Source organism: Alligator sinensis, unplaced genomic scaffold (assembly GCF_000455745.1).
Source record: "Alligator sinensis unplaced genomic scaffold, ASM45574v1 scaffold301_2, whole genome shotgun sequence".
NCBI classification, from domain to species: domain Eukaryota; kingdom Metazoa; phylum Chordata; order Crocodylia; family Alligatoridae; genus Alligator; species Alligator sinensis.
In genome coordinates this window covers 1,937,992-1,951,596 of record NW_005841874.1, presented here as the reverse complement: position 1 = coordinate 1,951,596, position 13,605 = coordinate 1,937,992, and the positions used below count along the sequence as shown (strand labels likewise).

Here is a 13,605-nt window from a genome sequence, read left to right as displayed (position 1 = left end):
GTGGCTGGGAATTTGAAGTCAGTCAGCTGTGCCAGTGGTTAGTATGAGCATACTGAAACTTTAATGCATTTCTGAATTCAGGGGGGAAAAAACATCTAGAATTTGAGCTTTGTCAGAGAAACTTCTTTCAGTTCTCCTGCGGCATATTGTCCAGTCCATTGTAGACATGGCATGGTGATGTCCTACATATCAGTTAGCCTCCCCCTTCAGGAAACCTGACAGAGACTGACGATGGTGTGGACTTCCCCAGGTAATGTCTGATTGGTGAGCAATTGCCTATCTGAAAAAGGGAGTTTTGGGAAAAGCAGAAGCGTCATATTTTAAAAAAACCCAACCATTTCCACCAGGTAAGAAAATATGAGTAAAAGCAACCATGAGTGGTTGAGAGGCTGTATCAAAGGGGTAACATGAGTAAGCAGGAGTGTTTATTGTAAGAGTTAAGATTTGATCAAACACAACAAAAACTCTGATCTAATTTCAGGATTACTGTTTAAGCTCATGTAGGTCACACACCAATGCATGGGTTTGATGGTTCAAAATCCGGTTCATTCTGTCTGTACGGGGTCTCCTACTACCGTCCTCACTGCAGGAACAGGCACTTTCCACTGGCGTACTAAGCAGTGGGACGAACTCATCATGTGTTGCTCGCTCAACTTCTCCCCATGAAAGGTGAGCTGTGTGTGCAATGTGGTGTATATCTTGGGTAATGTGTGCCTGTGTGTGTGTGTGCGCGCACACGCGTGTGCCTAGGAATGTATTACATTATTGTTATAGTTGTTATAGCAGGCTGCCTCGTGTTTATGTTAGGTTGATGAAGTTTACCTTACCCTTGGCATGAAAAGTGATGAGGCTGGTGATCCCCCTTAGTTCCTATGTGGGTTGGTTCCCCAGTCTGAGATCTGACCCAGAGAAACTGCTGCATAGAGGAGCAGTTCCCTGATGGTGGGAAGTGTCAGCGTATCAGGGGATGAGAGTTGCACACCCTGTCTTCAACCCTAAGCTTTAGTAAATCTTTTGGAAACAGTGTGTAAAAACTTTAACTGAACAGCCTATGGGATTTAAGGGAGTCTAGTCTGGTATAACTGACATACCAAGAAGTGTAGCAGAAAAAATTACCTTCCAAGGAGGAGCGCATTGTAGTTGGAGTCCACACCCTACTTAGCTAATCTCTTCTTGGCCTATAAATTACACCATATAAGACTCCTTTAGCAGTTTCAACATACTGACCTATACCGTGGACCACCCTCAATATCACACCACCTGAATTTACATAAAGAGGAAAAGGCATTGTTCATCAAGGCCATTAAGACCACAAGGGTTTGAGAGAAGTTTTTCTAAATGCAGAAGACAACAATGAAGAATAGGGAGCTTTGTCCCCACCTAGAAGGAGTTCAAGTGAAGGTCTACCAAGGAACTGGAGGACTACAGCTGCCTGACTTCTCAGTCTGAAGGGCTGGTAGTCTCTGTACAAACCTCGGCTAAGTTAAATCTCTATGGGAAATCTCCAACCATTGCACGATTGCCACGTGTGAGTGCAGTTGGTCAAGCAACAATATGAGTGCTAGCTCAGGAAGGACTCATGGCACTGACATTTTGTACCTCTGTATTGCGCAGAACTGCTCCAGACAGGGGCAGAGGAAGGTTAAAATGCCTGTCTACACTACCTTCTCCAATATTGCTGCTTTGGACAGCAGATAAATGTCACATAATACTGGCTGATGATCACTGGGATGTGTGGGTGGGTGTGAGCTTAGTAAGGGGGTTGAGGGCTAGTGTTAAAACGTCAGTGAAATCTAATGTGTGTCCGCTAGTTAGATAAATTATACTGTAGAACTGTACTAGGGATGAACCCATGTATACTGGAGGACAAAACTACGGCTTATGCATAGGAGGTATTTTGATGGGTGAAAGGAAATGCAGCATCCTAAACATCTGTCTCAAACACAGCCTCTTATGAACCTAGTTAATGAGCAACTCCTTACATCAGGTAAACAAATTCAACAGCAAGCTACCTAAGCATATGCTTTGCTGATTGTATTAATGCTGCACCAATATCAGCACGGCGGTGACTAACTTTCTATCAGCTTATCTGCCCACCAAAGTCAGAACCCTTCACCCTAAATTGGTTTAAAAATCAGCTTGGTTACAATTGGTGCAGTTTTGTCAGTTGGCATTGTTAGGTTTGATCTACGTGGAGCTTTGTACAATTTAACTAGTTTGATTACGGATGTGATTTTCTACCAGAAAAGTTGTCACAGTACAACTCTTTGTGCGGAATCAGTGATACTTGAATAAAAGTGCTTATATACCAGTATTCCTCTTTCCGTTACAGAAATGTTACACGGGCCTAAGTATCCTTATACCGGCATACCTGCGTCCATACTGGGAGGTTGTACTGTTTTACTTGGTTGAGTTAAAGGACTAATTATTAGTATTATTATTTTGGAGAAAAGTCCATCTGTTGGTTCAACCTTGCTTATATCAGTTTGAATAAAGTGATATGAGTAAGGTTTAAATTGATACGGTTTTGTCCACACAGAAAACTGCATGAGCTAAACTCTAAAGGGGTATCAAATCACACCGCTGCATCCACCAGGCCTAGGTTTGATCTTTGTATGTGGCGAATTCCCGGTCCCTGGGGTGGATCATTAGGGTCGGATCCTTGGTTGCTCCAAGGTCTTGGTTAGGAGTATGGATGGGAGATCCCACATCCCAAGTAGATTGTCCTTGAAAGGCTTGTGCTTGATGAAGACTCGAAGGCGGCTTACATGCAGAACAAACATTCCTGTGCTGTGGTGTAAAACAAAGTGCTAGTGATCCTAATCCCCTGCGTGACTACACCAAACAAACAGGCCGACGGTGCAGCCGGCCACATCCCACAGCGTGCAAGGATCCGCTAGGCTGCACGGAAAACCGGCTGGGGAATTTCTGGTATTTCTGAAGTGTTTTAAAATACTCCTATTATCCAGTAGCAAACAGGGGCCAGCAGAGGTGGCTGCTTGTCTTGGAGATCCTGCTTTGGGTAACGTGGTCTGAATTTTGTTAAGAAACTTCAGGTCTGGCAAGACCATCCATCTCAATCAGATTGCAAAGCCTTTGGGGTCATGATTTCATGACCTTCAAAGCATCGAGCATATTTCAAGAGCTTTGCAATGAAGAAAAACATAAGACTATAAACAAGGAGGCCTGGAGCTACCCACAGCAGGGTATCCAGGATTTGAGACTCACAGAAGTTGTCTCAGGACAAGGTCCCAGGTGTTAGCATCACGTGACACGACTGACTGGATACCTTCGTTGTGAATAAGATAGCTGGGACGCTGGGACTCATCATTGCCATCCCAGGAGGTGATAGCATATGGTGCACTATGGCAGAAAAGCGAATAGACAACACTCACTCTGAAACAAAAGTGAGTGTAGTTCAAGTAGCAATGTTTAGAAATGAAATTCTAAACATTGCTAAATTGGATTTTTTCCAATGGTAAAAATCTTAAGGATGCTAGAAACGGAGAGAACCATCCCATTCATTCAAAAAGTGGTGCTCCTATTACTTGAAAGGTTTTCCATATGTGAGCAAGCAGGCATGGCTTGGCTACTTATGATCCACCATGTACTACATGCTTATATACATATGTGTATACACCCCCTGGCACATGCCATGATCCTTGATTTGTTTTTGATTTTTTTTTAAAGAAAAATTTTCGTGGTCCAAGTCAAATCAGCCAAACCAATTCCAAATCCGTGGGTCATTCAAGAACTATATATGGCCCTATTACTGGCAAACAGCTTTCACCCCTGCCTGGGGCTTCAGATGCTTCCAAATCACTTGATGGGCATCCTGCATGCAGGCTCAAGTCCGGAGGCTGGGGGTTCGGATGCCCGCTGAGTTTCACTCAGCAGTATGGACACAGGAGTAAGCTAGGGAGGAGTCTCCCATTTCCACAAAGTGGGCATAAAGCCAAGATCTTCCCACTGGAAGAGAAATTGGGAGGTTAATTATATATAACCCCTGCCAAGGAAGTGGTTTCCCCTGCAACTAGGTAAACTGCTGTAATGGTCATGGTGTTTCCCCTGCCAGGATCCTTGATGATGATAATGACAACAACCAGAACAACAGCAATAATCTTCTTTATAAGTAGAAAGTCCCCTCGCCCAACCTAGAACTGCTTGCAGTTTCTGGTGAGAGTGTATCCCTGTAGGTAAGCTGAAGGCAACTCTATCTGCCTCAAGATCTCCCAGATCTAAAGGGTATGCTTCATTTCAAAGGTCTTCCTAACCCTGTCAGGCTGTAATTAGTGTTTTGAGTTCTGGAGTCAATCTGCTTGACAAGTGAGCTTCTCCGACGACAAACCTCTGAACTGCAGGTTTGAGAGAGAATGGAAAACAAGGAATATATTATATTTGGTCATGTGTCTCCATAGTCCCTCGTGGCAGCTGGTCTTTGATGGTTGATGGAGCGCTATTTACCACTACAAAGCACGGAGCGTGCTTTTTATTTTAAATCAAAATTTCAAGTTGTTTTTTCACAACCAGTTGAATTTTCACAAGTCTGGAAGACATTAAAAAGCTGTGTTGAGGGGTTAAGAGGCCTCCATCCAGAAGGCTCTGTCTCTGGCACTCAGCCATCTAACAAAACTCGCCTTATCTTAACTCAGACAAGCTACAGAACAGCATTAAATTACAGGGTAAACTTCCTTATGTTGCCAGTCATCTTCCCATATCTACATACTGCAGGGATCCCCCCCCTCCGATTCACAGATCTCACTTATCCTGGGTAGAAGGGGATGCAAAGTTATCCCTTCCTTGTTCAGAGGCTATACAGCTTTGGTTCTAGTTTGAATGATTTTTGTGGCCACTAAAATCAGGACACTTTTCTGCAATACAGTCTTCTCAGTTCCTCCAGTTTTTGTCACACTCCAGTGGATGGTAAAGCTTTCTGTGGTCCCTCGCACTTATAATATTTTTGACTCGGATCCACAACTCGATGTAGTAATCCTTGGACCTAATGGTGGTGCAGCTTTGCAATGCCTAATTTAGAACAGGAGCCTAGCTTAGCCATCTCATTCTGAAAATAACCTTCCGCTTCTTTCCCAGGGAAAGACTGTCCCATTCTCAACACCCCCTCTCCCTCGCTGCTCAGAAATTCAGCCTTTTCTGTTTTCCAAGGGCTGCACAAATACTGACTAATAAAATCTCCCAATTCCCACTGTGAGACAGATGGATAATGCAAAGGATGGAACCGATCCAAAATCCATTAATCTGAGATCCTTGAAATTTACTGGAAGCTCAAATTCAAATAGGATTTTAATTGTCTCTTTAGCCCTTGTCACTTAAGGGTAAGTGCTATTAAAGATTAATCTAACCCCAAATCCTGGGTCTGATTACCTCTGGAGTTTGACTTTGGATCCAAATTAAAACTTTAGGCTCCTCTTGTCATTTTAATCTCTACTTAAGGCATAGGCAAGAAGAGAAAGTTTAAAGCAACTGTTTGAGGACACATCATAAAAAAATGGGAGAGTTTGGAATAGTACTCGGGGAATTTTTTTTCCCCATGGGGAAAAGCCAGGTATTAATGGGAGCAGACCCGTTAAAGGAGGAAAGGTTTCTCATGGCTAGGTCACAGTCCAGAACAACTAGTAGCCCCTTGCTGCTATCACTCTGTTGAGATGTGGGAGACGCAGTTTCAAGTCTTTACTCCAAAGAATAGTTACCTGTGCACAAAACAAAACGGGTTCAACAGAGATTGGCAGTGCCGTGCTCCACAATAGCAAATAGCTGTGGCATTAAGAGACTCACCTGGGATATGAAGGATTGATATTCAAGCCCCTAGTCTGAATAAACTGAGCAAAGTCTTTAAGGTGGGTTTTCCATAAGCCCAGGTCTATGCCTGTACACTCCGACACTGGCTGTTCTGTGGGTCAGTCTCTTTCTCTGGTTTTCAGATGATCTTGGGGTTCATTTCACCTAGCTCTACCATGCACCCTGTGTACCCCGGTCCCAGACTCCGATCAGGTCTTAATTCAGAAAGCTATGATTAAACTGATTACGTGGCATCCCAACATTGAGTGCTCAATTTGCCCTTTGCCAGCTAACACTTCTTTATGATGCTGTAGTAGGAGATATTATTCAATAGTATCAGAAAATAATGTATGCGATTGAAATTCAGCAGCAGAAGCAATCCTATAATTCCTATAACACACAGTACCAACATGTGCAACTTCACTGGATGCTGCTTATAATAAATCAGTTCAGAGGCCAGATTGGTGGCCCTTTGGTAAACCAATATTAGGTGAAAGATCCTCATTGAGAGCTCACAATTGAAACATTACCAAAGTATGGTAAAATAAGTAAATTCATCTCAATGGCAACAATCCTTTTCAGGCTGATTTTGGGGCCCTAGAAATCCTTGCAGTCCATACAAAAATATGTGATTTCCATTTTCCCTGTCTTCCCTTCAAAAAATCTGAACAGTTTAGTGACTGCCATAGTTAAAATGAGTTTTTAAAGGAATTAAATCAAGACATGTCAGACAAAAGGCAGTTCTCTCAGGAACTAAAATTAAAGCGAAAAGAATAATTTTCAAAATATTCAAATCCCCCCCTTTTTTTTTTAAAGGAAAATATTGTAGGCTAATCAAGTTTACCATTTGCTGGCATGGATCCTGGTATATTTGGGCCAGGCGCAGAGCGTTTTTTTGGAGCGCTCTGCTGTTGTGAAACATACATTTTGTAATGCAAAGACACACTGAGGCAAATTAAGGTGGTCTAATAAAAGATATCAGATTCACCCAAAGAACCTTGTCTGCCTGTGTCCTTAGACCAACCTGGCTACAACCTACCCCCCTGAGGCAAATATGGCAACTTCAAATTGGGAACTGGTTGAACAGAAGGGGCTTGGGGAAGTCTGCACTTGAAGTACAAGAATGAATCAGTGATTTGGTCTGCACTTGAAGTACAAGAATGAATCAGTGGTGTATATTTTCTAATGCGAAACCAAAATAACATTTGAAAAAAGGAAAATGCAGTGCTTTCATCACCTAGAGTACTTTCATACTAGGACTGTCATCAAACCAATTCTCCAGGGACAAAATTATCTGCATGCTGCAAAATGCAGCAGTAATGCAAATGAAGTTACAAGAGGTTAGGAAATGCACAAGTCCCTATATAGCACCCTATAACTAATAACTCAAGTCCCTATATAGCACCAGATCTTCAGCCTCTGCCAATGGCTTTGACAATCTAACGATGCACAACCTTAATGAGGTCTTTGCCAGACAGTGGAGGATTTCCCCCCACCCCTCCTTTGTTAGTCAATCTTCCAATGGTATAGAGCTATCGTAGCTGCTTTGACACCGCTCCCCTCCACCTCTTTCTGTACATAGCCAGACAACATCATTGCTTCTTGTGACTTGAGCACAAATATCAGACCATTTGACAGGTTTTGTTCCTTAAAGCTCCTGTTTCTGGAGTCTAGTGATTTTGGCAGACTCTCAGATCTCATAATGAAAGGAAGGTTCTGGCATGTGTGGATGCAGTAAAAACCTTGAAAATGCAAACTTAAGGGTCTGAATCAGAAGGGGGCAGGGAGGGGAGAAGAGAGAGAACTTGAAGAATAGCTCTTCTTTAAACCCTGGCAATATTTCAAGACAATGATTTTTGAATGCCCTGGGGTTGGCCAAGCTAGTCTGGTGCATGTGGAGTACAGCTATTTAGCAGGGCATGCTTCACAACAATGCCCAAGGGCTCAGTGTGGAGGCTGTGTGGACTTACGGATCCAGATACTCCCAGGCAGGGGTCCTATCTGTGGATCTCTTCTATTCTGCCATGGTTCTTATACTATCCTCATCCCAAGAGCTATCAGGGTCAGATCTTCAAGACCCCCTAACTCCCTAAACAGCTTTGAGGACAAAGGCTTGAGTGCCTTCTGGTACTACATTAAATAATATATCACATGCAGTTCATTTTTTCTCTTGCCTCCAGGGGGAGAAGTGTGTGTACAGTTAGAGTGCTTTGCTTGGCATGGTTTTTATTGTTAGAAATGTGCACAGTCTGTATATTAGAGAAAGTCAGAATTGGGGCCCAAGTAGATAAGACGGAGAAAGTGTGGGTGGAGAAAAGGGATGCAATGTATGCACAAACTAATGATGGTGACACTTGGCCAACATCTTGTTCCATTATTTTGTTTTTTGGTGGGATATGGTGTAGGAATGGATTTTAAAAAATAATTATACATGTTTTCAATGGATCTGACCCAACACATATTTTATAGGCTATATGGAAGATTGGGATGGACAGGAGGAAAGGGTTAGTTTTTAGGAAAAATAAAGGAAAGGCCAGGGAGATAAGAAAAAAAAAGGACACAATCATATTATTATTGGCAAATTTTCACTTACAGCTATGAACCCTTCCCATCTGTGATTTCAAGTTACATATCGAGTCCGCTACCCCCACGGATGCTATATGGAGGCGGTCGGGAAAATTAGGACAACTTGACCAGCAGTTGGCAGTTAGAAAGTGTGTCCCTTCTATGCAGATGCACATCTTTAGGAGAAAAGTGGCCTCGATTCCCTGTAGCAAAGGTTGATTCATGGCTTGTCTACATTAGGTGGCTGATGCCGACATGGGTACGGAAGCAGAGCCCCCTGGTGGAGGCATGGCAGACACTAGCACGATTTCTCTGCTCAGCTTCACCACCTGAAACCCGGACAAAAGCCTTACCTCAGCATAACTGCGTCCATACTAGTGGTTTTGTCACCAGAGCTATGACAGCCAGAAAGCGTGACCACCCTTTCATACCCTTTTAAGACTGCACAACTGGAGTGCAGACCGGGCCTAAGCTACAGAGTACTAAGGCCACTTTATTTCTGAACGAGGGCATTCACTAAGGTTCAACACTCATTAAATTAAACACATCTGACTTTGTTTTCCTAAGGCCTCAGTGCTTGGCATCCTGCACTTCTAGTCTTCTTGGTTGCTGAGATGCTTGAAAACATAAACCCGGAAAGCTACAGCCCCAGGAGACAACTAACCCCGAAGTGTTTTAAAAAAAAAAAAAGTAATCATTAATCATTTAAAACCAACCTCCCATTTGGTGGGAGTTTGTGTCTTGATTCTTGACTGTTTGAGGCTGGCAGCTGAGCGTAAGGATAGCAAAGAATGACCCTAAATATATTCAAAATGGCATCACATTGAATTTTAGCAAAGTTATGTTTAACAAGTAAAAATGAATCACGTTGCTTTCAGTTAGTTGGAAACAATCCAGCTACTGCTTTATTTCCACCCACCGCCCCCCTCAGTTTACCAATTTCAACTGGAAAATGAGAACTGGAAAAACTGGCGTCTCCAGCCAAGAATCCACTGCCCTGAGGCTCTTTGGAAATCTACCGTGGAGCAGCACTATCTCACTGTTAAAAGAAACAAACTAAATGCATGAATTTGATGTCCTCTAAAAAAAATAATAAAAAGGAAGATATGTAAAACCAGACTTCTGGATGCTATCTGGGCAAAGCAATCCAGTGAATTACGACAGGACTCCTTATAAAGGAGTTATGGGGTGTGCCAACTGAATGAGGTATAGGTTTATTTCTGTTACTGTTTTTAAACATCTCTTCTAACACACAGTAAATTTACACAGCACTTTGTAAACACATTTTCTGCTAAGGAGATCTAGTTGGTACATTGTATTACTGCAGGATTAGGCAAAAGAACAAAGAATCTGGGGAGGAATAAAAATATGTGCAGTAGTAAGAAATACTGCATCAGGGGAAAAAGAAATCAGGTCTCTAGGTCCGGAAAGATTTTTCCAAGTAAAATCCATCAAAAGAAAAAAAAAAGAAACCTTTCTGAACAGAGGTGGTGCAAGGATTTATTTGTTAATGACTTGAAATCAATTTGAAAATGCAAACTTCTCTGCAGAGCTCATGATCACATTTTAAATGAAAGTTTCTGTTAAGCCAGTGATACTGTCAGGCATGATTCAAATTCAGAGTCACAACCGCAGGAACAAAATTGATTGGCTAAAGTAGCAATGTTGTGCTCTTATCTATTTGTACTGAATAATGCATCTCAAATTGCTTCAGACTCTCTCTCTCATAAAAACCCAATCAAACAAACAAAACAAAAAACTAGTATGGCACCGGTTTTTCAGGGACAGCTTAGCTCATTAAGATGAAGTTATTTCCCCTCTGTATTTTCAATTTGTTAAAAAGATTTGGGACAGACCTGACAGTGTCTGCAAAAAGTTGCATGGCTTTTTCAGCATCCTTTAAAAACACCCCCAACAAACTCACAACACTGGAACTCTTCAGCTATGTACATATATATGCACATCTATATTTTGCTTTCAATCAGTTCATCACAACCTACCAGCAGCTGAAACCAATTCATCCTGGATGTACGAATATTAAGAGGGACTCTTTGAGGTCTATTTTAAATACTAGGTTTTGAGAGAAAAAAAAAACAACAGGTCCACCTGGAAAAGGAGCTGAGTGTTCCTAGTAGCCAGCATCTTTAAAGAAAAACGATGGGCACCTTTCTTAAAAATGCTGAAACTCCAGATCAGAATGCTTTAAAAAAAAAAAATCAGGTTTCAAATGCTTCCCCCCACCACTATAAAGTCCCCTGTGCTGCTTGCAACCCAACACTGGAGCGGGATACTAGGAGCCAGAGAGTGCAAATGACTCGTCCGGATTCATTGCCTGATGATTGCATTAAAAAAAAAAAATCTCCTGGCTAATAACAAGAAATGAATTAAACTGTCAGAGAACTGGAGCCGTCATTATCCACCGCAAGTGGAAGCGACTTTAAGGTTTCATGTTTGACCTTGGAAAAGAGATGTGTTTTCTCTTGGAGAGTTTCTTCCCTGATCACCAGTTTTTCCCCGCAAAGTGCACACAAGAGCTGCCTGTTTGGAAAACCACTTTAAAACGAAGCCTGGCACGTGCAAGGATCCCTTAGACAAGGTCAGGGAATCCCAACTAGATGCTGGGAGCACAGCAAAAAAAAAAAAACCCATCCCAAAACTCAAGTTTCCCACGGCACACGTCTATATTGCAATGTTTTATTGAGAGGGAGAGTCACAGATCCGACAGCTGCCTTCGTCGGGAGAGCTGATTGGCTAATGAGCCCTGCGATCCGATATGCAGGGAGCGAGTGGGGCTGCCGGGCACTCGGGGCTGGAGCAGGAGGAGGAGGGAGCAGCTGATTCCTGTTGCACTTGGGGAGGAGGACAGTTGCTCTCCAGGGCTCTTGTTTGCAGGCATTTGACTTTGTGGCGGGTGAGTCTCTGTCTCGGCTTTGGGGTTTGGACAATGATTTGGGGTTTTTTTCTTCTTGTTTTTTAAACTTTCAATATGTTATCTCTGCTTGGAGCTAGCCGCTGGCTGCCTCCCCCCCAGTGCTGCTGCGCGTATGCATCGGTTTAAAATAATTTGAACAAGGCTCTTATTTAAAAAAAATAAACCTGCTTCTCTGGGACACTTGGTGGGGTTTTCTCTCTCTCTCTCTGTCTGCTTTAAGCGAAATCTCCCCGAGTTCAGCGTGTTTCCTGCCAGAAACTCTCCTCTTCCATGCTGGAAAATGGCTCTCCGGCTCTGCCCCCAGCCCTCTCCCCAAAGCACAGCGGCTCTCTTGCACCCTTCAGCGATTACCCCTCTAGAAACCTGGGGGGATCTGCTCCTCTCCTGCCCAAATGCGCCTCCCTGAACTCTGCGCTGAGCAGAGGCAACTTCGCTGGGGAGGGAGGGAGGGAGGGAGCAGCGCCGTGGGATGGGCTCTCTCTTTCTCTCTCTCTAATCGCTGCTTGATTTTTTTTTTTCTTTTTTTTTTTTTTCTTTTTTTGGCCAGAGCTTAAGCACCTCTTTGTGCAAAGAACATGTCAGGGGAAGCTGCTTTCTAGAGCTCCTTCTTCTCTTCTAGGGGGGAGCTTGTCGCCTGGCAGTAAAACAGCCCATTCAAAGTGGTGCTGTGCTATGAAAAGCTTGTCCTCTTCTTCCTCCTCCTCCTCCTCCGCCCCAGCAGCCCCGCCTCGTCCGGGCATATAGCTGTCCCCTTCCTCTTCTCATGATCGGAAACTTTGAAACCGCTGTTCACACCCAAGAAAACTAGCAAATCCGGCTCCAAGTTTGTGTGCTACCAGCGAGATTGCAACACGCAGGCTTGCTCTCTGTCGAAATGCTCCGCTGCTGGCCTCGAAACCAGCCCTGCGGAGGCTGGAGCCGGGTGGGCAGCTGGGCAGTGCTCTGCCTCCCCTCCCTGCTTTCTGCCCCAGCCCCTGCTCCTGCTCCTGCTCCTGCCCTCCCCCGGGGGGGCTGCAGAGACGGGCGAGAAGCTGCGAGCCCCGGTGCAGCTGGCAGCCGTGGGCAGGGCGGGGATGTCTGCTCCGCGGTTTGAGGGAAGGAAGGCGGCTCCTTTGTTTCTGCAGAACAAGCTCTCTGGCAGCATAGCTGGGGCTTGCTGCGACCGGCTCCACTTTTGGCTGCCCCCCCTCCGTCGTTGCAGCCGAGGCTTGGTCCTTAAAATCAAGTCCTGTTGCTCCTTTCAAGGGTGGGAACAGCAGGTTGGTGCAAAAGCCTATGGAGCTGGGCGGGTGCTGCGCCACCCACCACTGAGGCTCCTGTGGATGAATGAGTTTTCTCGCCCTCCTTCTCCTCTTCTCCTCCCATATAGCGGTGACCATGTCTCTCTCCCATGTCCTAAGACTGCCTGTCTTCTTCAGCTGGGTGCTGCAACTAAGCTCAGTGACTGTCCCGCCTGTTGTGCGGGGAAGCTTGAAACGTAGGCACAACTGATTTCCACCCACTTCTTTTACATGTTCAGTAATGCACTGTGTTTACTGCGCACTCAGTTTAGTGCCTGCATTTACAGGTAGTATTAAACTGTATTAACAGGTGCAGTAATGGCACGGTAGTGCTGGCGCACAGGTTTTTTTGTGGGTAACACACAGTAGATTAATTCTGCTGTGTATTGGCACGTCATGGCAAAAGCCATGCTAATGTGCAGTAGAGTTTGTCTACTGCGCATTTAGCATCTCGTGTAGACGCACGCAGTGTGTCGTCTTTAGATGCGCCTGGCTTGTCTGCATCCTCCTCCCAGGTGTTGGGCGCTCCCGGAGTTTGGAGGAAGAGTGGGGAACTGTGTTGCCTTTGGAGGATGGGATTTGGAAAATGCAGAGGGTGGATGGGAAGCTGAATGATCTTGGCCCATTCTGGCTGTTACCTATTGTTGGGATGGATCCAAAGCTCTGAGTTACCCATGCTGTTGGGTCTGGGAGCTCTGTGTGCGGGACCTAGGGAAGCACAGCATCATCCCACTTCTTCAGACTTAGTTTGTTGGCTTGCCTCCTCTGCCCAGTGAAAGCTGTGTTGTGCAGGGCAGCAGTGATCGTATCAGATCTGGGCTCCTTTAGACGGGTGACTACATCTGTAGAGGCTGCCTGGCCTTGCCTTGCCTTCACTGCAGGCCCAAGGAAGAAGCAGCCCTTTGCGGGGTGTACCTGAGGCTTTCTGGAGACTTTGCTTCCTCTTATGAGGTTGGCAGACTGGGAGCTCTTGTTCACAGTTACTACACCCAAGTCTTCACTACCTTGCATTTTATGGTGTTATCAAGCAGC

General features: G+C 44.5%; 2 protein-coding genes across 2 annotated transcripts in view; one reads left to right on the top strand and one right to left on the bottom strand.

Annotated features, from left to right (window-relative positions):
- The window catches only part of MCF2L2 (MCF.2 cell line derived transforming sequence-like 2), a 219,630-nt gene that overhangs the window by 79,359 nt on the left and 126,666 nt on the right, over positions 1–13,605 (bottom strand). The gene's annotated exons all lie outside the window — the stretch shown is intronic.
- B3GNT5 (UDP-GlcNAc:betaGal beta-1,3-N-acetylglucosaminyltransferase 5) overlaps positions 11,129–13,605 on the top strand; it is a 23,202-nt gene continuing 20,725 nt past the window's right edge. The window contains exon 1 of the mRNA XM_006017131.3: positions 11,129–11,272. The gene's annotated coding sequence lies outside the window, so the exon portion shown is untranslated. The remainder of the gene's footprint in view (positions 11,273–13,605) is intronic.